Source organism: Falco punctatus, assembly GCF_963210335.1.
Source record: "Falco punctatus genome assembly, chromosome: 3".
Taxonomy (NCBI): Eukaryota; Metazoa; Chordata; class Aves; order Falconiformes; family Falconidae; genus Falco; species Falco punctatus.
The window spans coordinates 85,108,051-85,119,351 of NC_137582.1; positions in this window are offsets into that span (position 1 = coordinate 85,108,051).

Consider the following 11,301-nt stretch of genomic DNA (forward strand, 5'->3'; position numbering starts at 1 on the left):
AGACTGAAATCAGAAGGAATGGTTAGCTAAGGTCATTTCAGTTACGACAAAGACCTACATGGAAATCAAATGCAAGTATCCAATTGGCAAAGTGACAAATATAGTTTCTTTGTTTGATTAGAAGAGAAAGGCATATTATCAATAATTATTGAGAAGAGTTTTTGTCTTTTGAAAGACATTGGGTTTGATAGCATGTGCTCTACAGCGCTATGCAAAAGGCACAAATGTAAGGTGATTATATGACCTGACCACAGAACTGCCCAATTGCCTATCTCTTGCTCAAATCCAGAAGTGCTATATTCAAATACCACCCAGCCCTTTGCAGAAACATGTCAGAGCAGCAAGTCCAAGGCTGCTCCTCAAGGGAAGAACCAGGAACTGAGAGTGACTACAGCACCATGTCCTTACTGACCAGGGCACAGCCCTGCAGCAGCAGAGCTGGGTGGGCACAGTCCCAGGTAAGGGGAGGGGTTCAGGGTCCGTCCACTGAGTTCAGTCAAGACCAGCAGAAGACTCTAATAGAGAAAAGGCTACAATGTGGGTCCAAGGTTCAAAGAAGCAGGGCCAGAAACAGGACTGGAGACTGCACATCCACAGCATAGGTCAGGCCAGGTCTGGGAGCCCAGACCTAAGACTACATAGAGCTCCTGGGCCTGTGGGCAGAAGGTGTGAGTGGGGGCTCCATGCAAGGCTGGTCAGGGCCTTGGGTCCATGAAGGCCTGTTCATGCAGTCAGGGATCTGAGAATAAATATTTGATGTCAAAAGAAAGTTTCATTAAGTTTCTCCTTGTGGTACAGTGTAAGGCTGTACTGAGGTAGCTGTTTTGCACAAGGATACATTATATAGCTATCAAAGCTCAATCATTAGGCCTACACAGGAATAGCTGAGATAATTTCCAAGTTGCATGCCTTCACTATGTTTGTCTATTGCTGCATTATGGTTTACACTTTGACTGTTTAGTAGCTTATACCTTTATAAACTGTAGAGTATAACTAATAAATACTTGATGGAACATGCTTTACAGAAGTCCTGGTTGCCTTTGACATCTCTTGCCACATTCAGCTCCAGGTGGGTTGTGACTTTCCTAACCATGTCTCTGCATGCTTGGACAGCACGGGCAACCCCAAACAACACTTCATAAGGCCCCAGCGTGAGCTTGAATGGAGCCCCTAGGGGAGAGGGAGTCATAGGTGAGGCTGGTCAGGACCATAAAGGCTTATTACTGCCTTCAGGGCCCTGATAAAGACATCAGATGATAAATCACTGAAGTTCAGATTCACCTTTATTTTTTAAACCTTAATATTTAATTGATTAGTTTCCAACAATACAGTCATCAGAAAGATAAACCTCCTGTGAAAGTCGGTGGTGATTGTGCTAGCATCAGGTCTGGAGAATCAGTGCCAGAGTGTTTTGAGAAGGGCAGTTTGTACATTGAGAACTGAAGTAATTAAAACTTTCTCATTTTATTAAATGTTTTAAGTGTTTTATAGCATTCAAATGACCAACAGTGAAAGTTAAATTTTAAACCAGTAAAGTCTAATATCACTGTATAAGAATGATAAAAAGGTAAAGTGGGAACGTCAGTATTTAGTTTTTTCGGGTAGATGATGGTCATGGACAATGTCAAAATATTAAAGCAAACAGAATGGGGTATTAGCATGACCCCAAATTTTTATATCTTCAATTATAATGAAAGTAAGGATCTTTCATGTGAAATGCCCCATCCTTGTGCCCTCCACACTTACAGCCTCTTACAGTGAAGTTTATCTTTGTTTGAACCCTTAAATTTTTGAAGAGCATGTATGTGGAGTCCAATTTCTTTGTACCTTTCCTGCTGAAAAGGGACCAAAAGTAGGTTTTGAAAGCACATGAAATCTCTTGCATTGCATGTGAAAGTAACAAAGTATTCTACCTTCACACACTGTCTATATTTCGAAGTGTGAGTCATTTCAGTTATACAACAAAAAATGCTGTAACATTTTTCATACCCTAACAATTTATTATCTTTTCTATTTAAAAATGGTGGGGGAGGGGGGAGAAAGAAAAGTGCTACAGTCTCTTATCCTCACTGTTCTCCAAGCAAATCCAACTGAACTTGTCAGAAGTACACACATTTAATCATACAAACCTTGGAGGGGAAAGAAAGCCTGTTAAGTAAGAGGAAGGAAAAGGCAGGAGAAAAAACTTTAGACAAAGGGGTCAGATATGCAAAAGCAAAATAAATTTATTTTGAAGAATTCTACATTGGTTGTCATGACTTTAAATTATGAAAACACTCTTAATCTTTCCTTGTTCTTGATTGCTATTTCTTTATTTCTCCTCAGAGAATCTGTGATTTGACAGATGCTTTGATAAAACTGAAGTTTCTATCAGTTTGTAGTCTGGATAATGTGTAATGCAGTCCTGTGCCTCAGAAGGCTCAGATGCAATCTGAGCATCTTTTAACCCCGCTAAACAAAAGGCTGATCTGAAGATGAGAGGGGCATAGGAAGCTAACATCAGACTACAATTTCTTTTCTCACTCTTCTCTGAAGATAAAGAAAAGCAGGTACAGAAGCATGGTCAAGAGGTTATGATGCTTGGTGACTTGTAGAAGAGTATATCTTAGAGCTGGTATTCCAGCTTAATGTAAGATTTATTGTGAAAAATGACTGGCTGGAATAACAGGAGCATATAGGCTTCTACAATGCAAAACCAACTGTGCTTATGTATCCTCAGTAAGGGTTCCTTCTGTGCATGCAGAGTGGGCAAATTGGTGATACTGTCAGGTTACCACAGGCCTCCTTTTTTCCTTTGTCCCTGTCGAGAAGACTGTGTTTATAACTTGTTCATCTGTATTTTCATAAATAATCACTGTCTCTTCCTACTTTTCAACAGCAATCATACTACCATAGATGCCACTCCATTAGGAAGCCCTTCTCAACACATTTCATGGTATATGGGCTGGGGAGTCATGTTGGAATGGTATCTATCATTAGCTGTGCTGAGATGCCAACAAATTAGAGGTGGAAATCATGAGGTCACATTTTAAAAAGACACAAAATCCAAACCTCCAGTCATTCCTAGTACTCCAGACTGACTTTAGATCTACTGTCATAGAATAGATCATGCAGAGGACAAAATCATTTGGCAGTTTAAACACTCAAGAGTATGCTGCTTAAGGGCTATTTCAGAAAACAATGGAACAATGCAAGCAACTAAGTATGAGTGAAGTCTGTATGTCAGACAAAGAAATATGAAGATGTGACCACCTTCAGACAGCTAAGCCATGCCTTTCAAAAGGTAAAAAGGCATTATGCTGTAAAAAGTCAGCATTTAGGCAAGCACAGGAAAAACTGTTGGATGAACAAGCACACCTGAGGTGCTTAGAAGTAAGAGACCATCTGTTAACAAATGGCAAATGTAGAATTTGCTTACAGCTAACTGGTGACAAAGGCATGCCATTGCAATACTCAGTATGCATCCAAACAGATAGACTGTGTATTGTTAGCTGAGAACTGAGGCTGCACAGGCTTAAAAGCTTATCACTATTATTACTGACTATAGCATTTTTTCTCTTTACTGGGTCATAATTATCATGTCTCTTTCTCTTCCACAGACTGACCATTTTTCACTTGTTTCCACTGCCAGGCTGTAGTTCTTTTACCAAGCAAGAACAGTAATGAGAAGGGTGTATTCACTATTCCAGCTTTTATCACATTCTCATATAATAAGTACTGGGTCTTGGGCTATTGGAAAAGGTTTGACAGAATAGTTAGTTTCACATAAATTATGGAAAATCTGTATATTACCTCACATTTCCACATAAACTTACAATAAAATGAAGAAAAAGAATTTCAGTACTTCACATGTAACACTGTGTTGCTTTAGTTTGACAGAAAATGGACATTATCTTAAGTTTTTACTATACTTACCCATAGAAAGATAATATAGTTTTCATAAGAGAGCACCTGCAAATTTATCACTGTCCTTTACCTTCACATGTCTTCCTTATCATTGATCTAAATGCCTCATTTCCCAATCTGTAAAATGGGATAGTACTATGCTACAATGCAGGCTTTTTATGTCAAATGCTCAAATAAAAATCCAATATAGGTGATATCAGTATCTCATGTTGGTAAATTTTGATGAGGAAAGAGAGATACATATATGTGTAGTTTGGAAACATAACTGCCTGTGCACAGCATCTGGAAAAACATCAGCACGAACCTAGGAAAAAGTTCTTTAGGTGGTATATTCAGCTATAACTATGACTAATAGGATGGGGTTTTTAAAAGTAAGATTTAAAGTGAATATCACTAAAAGCTCTCTAGAGTGGAGTGTGGCTTGCTTTCAATGACACCAATGGAGAGGCATCTTGTTAGAGAACTGGATTAAAAACCTCTGAAAATATTGTATATTGTAGCATTGCATTTTTTTGATTGGACAGCAACTGCAAAATCTCTAATTCTAATTGTCTTTTTTCTGTTTGTCTCTTTCTCATAAAATACATTTTAACAAACCAACAGATGAGATTTGTAGTAACTGTTTCCATCCGTTCCTGTGACAGAATTTGATTTAAAAAAAGCTAAGAATATTCTCTACTCAAAGTGCATTTTGAAGTTTTGGGGTGTTTCAATCATAATAAAGCAGACTTTTTGCTTTAATACACTGTTGGGGTTTATGAAGTCATGAGTGTTAAGTGAAATGATCTGAGACTTTCACTGAATTTTTCTCCCTGGATATCCTCAGCAGTCTAATTGGCATTTTAATCCTAATGATATGTAATGCTGTAAATTTTTTTGTTTTACTTAACTGGTCACAAAAAAATAACGTGAACCTTTTATTTAATTACTGTTCAATGAAATCATTCCTATTTTACAAAGAGAAGGGAAAACCATCTACAATAAACAAACCTAAATCTTATAGCTACCATCCTAATTTATATAGTAGCCTTTTATGTTTCCCAGAGTTCTTCACAGACAAATCGTACAGAACTACAGGAAGGGAAAGTAATCCATCTCAAAGCCATTTTGAAAAGACATGTTGTCATTGTGCTTGTAAAAATGTTCCAAAAATGAACACAGTGAATATTTGCTGGAAGCAAGTGGTATATCCAGGATGCCAGCCAAGAAATGTTGTTTCAAATTGTTATTTTCTTTATTCAGTCACTGAAGTAATACATCACAGAGTACATAAACTGAGACAAAAATAAATAATAAACATTACTGAAAACAAAATTATAATAAATTACAAAATATGAAATATTAAAATATTGCAAGCAAAATATGGCAATGTGTGAAAATCACGGGAGCTCTTTTGTCTTCTTATCAGCTTTGGAAAGCATGTTATAACTGCAGCTTTATTTTTGGCAGTAGATTAATATGCTTTTGTTTTAAACCTCAGTCTCAACACTGAACAGAAGTACAGGTGTTTGAGTCCTGCTTCCAAAAAGATACAGTTTGGATTCTGTGTGTTTTGTGAAACACTGTAGACTGACCATCCTATCCACATTCAAATTAAAATTGAAATTTTATATTTTCCATTGTGTTGGAATATTCAAATTCAATATATCTGTATTAATAATACAAGATTAAAAGTTCATGGCATATTACAAAAGTGATTAAGATTTCTGGGAAAGCACTTGGGTCCCCCCTGCAATGTGTATGCTGATGTATAGCTAAATAACTTAGTTTAGGCTATTACGTGACGAGTTTGTACTGAAAAATAGTTATAGGTAGGATGAAACTGTGAAAACACTATATGAATTTAGGGAAAAGTTAAAGGATAGTTAATTTTTTTAAAGTTATTCTTTAGCTCTGACATGCATACTTACATTAGGAATCAACTTCTCATCCTTTCAGAGAGAAGAAATAGAAGTGGTGTTCTCCAGCAGGAAGATGGAGGGGAGGGACCATTTTACGATGTCCGAAGTCATATGAATGTGTATGTTCTCTATGGGCAAGTAGCAGATGTGTATATACCATAGGTAAGTTGTAACTCTAACAGAAGAAAAACATTATCTTCTGAGACTAGAGTCGTTGAACTGAATGACGTCAGAGCATGGAAAGATTCTTCAAAGGCTTTTTCAGGTACTTAATTAATCAGTCTCTTCTTCAAACTAGCAAGCCCAGTACTGCCAAGGAACAGCACAGATGCACAGAGAAGTTTGTATTTTCACTTCAGGTTGCTATAGAGGGACTGAGACCAAAGAAGCAGCCCCAGCTGAGGGCTGGGGGAGGAGGCATCAGGTGGGCAAAGGGCAAAAGATCCCAGTCAGGAGTCTGTCCCACTGAAAGTTGCTCATCTGCCATCCTGCACCAAGGGAAAGCCACTTTAAGCAGAAGCTCTGCTGGAAGCAAGAGGCAGATTGGGGTGGTGGCCAACTGCTACCAGAAAAACAGCAAGCTAGGTTTGTGACTGCAGGGAGAATTTCAGGGTGATTTTCTTGCAAAGTGCACAAAAGTGTCAGAACTTGTGAGATGTCTCTACAAACTGCTAGGAAACAACAGAGACAGTCTGTAGCCTGTGTGCATAGGAATAAAAATAGCAGAGTGAAATGCGGGAGAGAGATTAGGTGGGGAAGGAGTGGAATTTAGGCTTTTAAGGATGTTTTAAGAATACAAAACCCACTAAACTAGTGCTGTTTGCAGTGCTCTCAGTAAATGGGACCGAAGAAGAGAAGCGAACTTTTAATGCCAGGCTGAGAAGCCAGTAGTAAGGATTCAGGTGCATGAAAAGCTGAGGACATCTCTAGCATAATGGATGCTCATGCAGAAGAGAGGTACTTCATCTGAATGATAAGTGGGCCAAGCTGCTAGCACTTAATGTGAAGGAAGTTGAGACTGAGCTTTTCTATGAAAGAGTAAGAGAAAGCTGACAAGTACAGAACTGCACAGAGCTGAAGATGACATATCTATTATGGATGATGTTATGGAAACTTTGTCAGTCTCTGTGCAGGCTAGAGAACAGTATGGTATTGTTCTAACAGTGTATGATTTAAACAGAATGCTGAGAAGAGAAAAAAACCTGTACACTAACAATAGAAAGTCTGAATTGTCAGATTAAGTAACATGAGTATTAAAATAGCAGACAGCATAAAAAAAATTCCTCTTTGTGGAAAGAGGACAATCTTCTAGACATCATTCAGTGGAATAAAATTAGCAACAACAACAATCAAATGAACATGGACAATTTACCAAGATCAAATAAGATGCACCCAAGAGTTCTCATCCTTTTACTTAAATTTTTCCTGGTGCTTGAAGTACTTGGCAGATATGACAGTACGTTTTAAATTGATCCCAGGTGAGATTCCAGGAAATACAGCTCTGTAAACCTGTTATCTCAACAGTGCAAATTAGTAGAACATATAATAAAGCATACGGTAATAAGTACATGGGTAAACCTGACCATATATTGAGGAAGAGTCAATGTGGATCCTTGAAAGGAAAATCTGCCTCATAAATACACTGTAGTTAAAGTTCAGCACATGCGTAAGAGTATTCTGCCTGATATATCCTACCTGGACTCCCACAAGGTTTCTGGCACAATTTGTCACCCAAAGCTTTAAAGAACCTGAGCAGTTACAGCACAAAGGATAAAGTCCCTCGTTTTATTTTGTCATTTGGTTAAATGAGGAAACAAAAGGTGGGAATAAACACTTTTTGCAGTGTAATCACCAATGAATTTCACACAGATTCGCGCTGGGACTTGTGCAGTTCAAGATATTCATGAATGACCTGGAACAGCAAGTGATTAGTGAAGTGGCAAAGTTTACTTCTGATAACAAGTTATTCAAGGCAGTAAAAATGAAGGCAGACTATGAAGAATTGCAGAAGGACCTTAGGAAGCTGAATGAGTGGCCAATAAAACTGCAAATGAAATTCTGTATAGATAAATGTCAAGCCATGCATATGGGAATGAGCAGGCCTACGTTCACGTAGAACATAATGGGCCCGGAACTGGCCATTATCACTCACGGACAAAATCTTGGGTTATAATAAATGGTTGTATGAAAATGTCAGCTTAGTAGTGGTTAAAAAGGCAAATCAAAGCTAAAAATGATTAAAAAATGAATAAAGAATAAAACAGGGAACATCATATCTCATTGTATAATTCTCTGGCGTCACCCCTCTCTCCTCCATTTGAAACATAATCTATGCAAACTGGAAAAGGTTCAGAGAAGGAGAGCAAGGATTATCAAAGGTATGGAACTGCTTCTTTTCATGAAAGAATGAAACAAGATGAGACTGTCAGGCTTGGAAAAATATGATGAAAGAAAGAAGATAGAGGTCTCTAAAAGAGTGCCTGAAGAAGGTTAGATAAGGATTGATAGGCCACTGTAAATACAAAATTGTTCAAAATAAAAGGAGGGATAAATCAAGTTAGTAGGAGTCAGGTTCAAAGCAATTTTAGGGAAGCATTTATTCACACAGTAGTTGTAGGCTGGTGGAACTGCTCCAAGTATCTGGAAACACTAAAAGGAACATGGGCTGAAGGAGAGACTGGGAAAACTCACAGAAGAGGAGCCCAAAGACATCAACTAAATGCATATATACTGTCTCTTACCTCCAGAACTGAAAACCATTGGACAGAATATTAGGTGGAAGTGTCATAGACACTTCTCAATTTTTTTTATTCTTCCCTAGATTTCCATTTATGACATGTTTTATTTTAGAAGAAATGGAAACAAGCATTTAGTGTGACTCAGGGTGGCCTTTGCTATATATCCATTGTCCTTGATTTTTCCAGTGTCAGGCACTGCTCACATCTATACTGGTAAATAAAGCAAGACCAAGGGTAGAGAGCAAGAGCCATGGCCTCACTGTTTATACATGCATTACAACTTCATCCTGATCCTTATGTGACTCTAAAACCATAGTAATTTTTATGATTTTTTTGTTTTGTATTCAAAGTTCTTGACAGCTGTTTCATAGCCTGTCCAAGTCATTTTTTCACGGAGTCAATTGAAAAGATGTCTGTTTGCCCTTATTTGTGTTTCAGGTACATGGAGGAGTTATTTATGTTATGAAGCCTGGTAACGAGAGCATTGGAGGAGTGTGGGAGGTGGAGACAGCCATACCTGGTGCAACATTGACCATTCTGCCTGTCAGAATCGGTGCCAAGGATGCACAGTATGACACCTTCTTACAAGTCATTTCAGATGCTCACAGACGAGGAGCGTCACAGCACGTAATACAGACAGCAGCAGCCTGGTGCTTGAACACCAGCCCTCACAGTACAGAGACAGATGACGTGTGGTCTAACAGAAACAGACTGGTAGGCACACTGCCTTTTGCTGAAACTGAGTAAATGAGTACTAAATGGTGCCTAACCCAGAAAGGATTTGGGCTGTCCCAATAAGGAATTTGATCACTCAGACAATCATGTTGTGTATTATTTTTTTGTAAGCAGAGTTCATGTTATGTCCATGCAGAGAAACATAGGCTTCTCCATTAATTCTGGAGAGCTGCTTAAGGCAAAATTTATACTCCCATATTAGGAATAGAAACATTAATCTTCATAGCTATAGACTGTATACATAGCAAGAATAATAATTATGAAAAAGCATTTGTCCTCATACCTACTAATCATCTCTTAGTGTATAAGCCTCACTCATTAGTAAAGGCTGCTACATCAAAATGTTCTGAAGGTCAAAATGCCTCTGGTTACTTCTGCTTTTTGTGGGACAAATCACTGCTTTCACCAATATGTTTTATGTTTCCATTACTGCTTCCTTACTGGCCTTTTTTATTTCAGATTGCTGTTCATGTCAGGTGTGTTTGTACAGTTTTTAATAGAACCATATCATGTTTTCCTAATACTAACAAATAAGACTGTCTCTAGTTTCAGGTTAACTGGTGCTTTACTTTTGTACAGAGAGAAAGGATCTAGATACATGTGATTTAAACTAAATATTTTTTATGTTTAGCCAGCACTGTGTTCTTGCAAAACAGACACCAAACACTTGTAATCTTTTAGTGAAGTGATGCAGTATTTCCTTCTCCACCTATTTACTGATACACTTGGTACTTAACAGTAGCCTCTGGGTTCTGCTTCCATGAGCAGTTGCACTTTTCAGGATTTGAGTTTTCTTCTCTAGGCATGCATCATCCTTCTTAAGCTTGGAAAACCAATTTTCTTCACTAGAGAGGATGGTGTTCCCTAGGTTGTCACCAACAGATATTACAGATGTTTATAAAGGCAATGTTTCTCTTTTAAAAAAACAGCTTATAGTTTGTTGTTAGTTACAGATTATCTCCAGAGAAGTAACATATTGGAGCTGTAGAAATTTTTACTTTCCTTTTTTTTTTTTTTTTTTTTTTTTTTTTTGCTTCCTTAAAGCAGAATCATCTGCAGGATGATCACAGTACTGCTCCACAGCTAGAAATGCAGAGCTAAATCTACTTCATAATTTGGTGCTGCTGAGGACTCAGTGGAAATCCATGTAATAGTTCAGTTGAATTAGTGTATTTCACTGATTAAAGATGTCTGTCTAGAAAATAATTTTCCTTCACAGTTATTATATTGATGTGATTAGCCAAATAGTTTAATACTGTAACAATGTCTACCAAAAGAAATATATAATGATTAGCTTCTTAATGGCAAGACAAGAGAATAACGTATTAACATTGTATGCTGATGAATCATTATCTATCTAGTTAATGTGTCTAAAAATTTATTTTGTCTAAAAATTAATTTATTTGGGGGTTTGATCTTCATTGACCCAACTATGAGGGGAAAAAAAAGGAAAATAAAACCTCTTCTAAGCCTCTAATACATTTGATGTTCTTATTGTCATGAAAACATTTGACAATCCTGTAGACATATAATAATAATGTCTAGTTTTGCACTTTATGGGAATCCCTCAGTATTTTATCATTAATCACTGTGTCACTGAAAAATTGGGGGAAAAAAATTGTTTGTGGAATATTTAGTGAATGTAGCATGGTTTTTGTACAGAACATAAATCTCTATAGTGGTTGCATACCTTTCATTGTTATTGTAAAATATTTTCAGTGGACAAAATGTGCTACACTTTGACTTATTTCATGATTGAGGTGCCTAGACCTGGGTGCCTCTACAGCCATTAGAGACAAAGAATGGTCCATAACATCGTGAGAGATAAGATACAAATATCCCCATGGTATTGCAATTCTAAATTTATGTCATAACAGGTGACAACAAAACTACTGGTGCCCACTGATATTAAAGCATAATGATATCACTGTTACTGATTTTCTGCCCTGCTTCTTTGTGTGTCATGACCAAACTGTTACTATCTTTGCTATCTATCATTCGCATCCTCTGTCTTGCTCTTT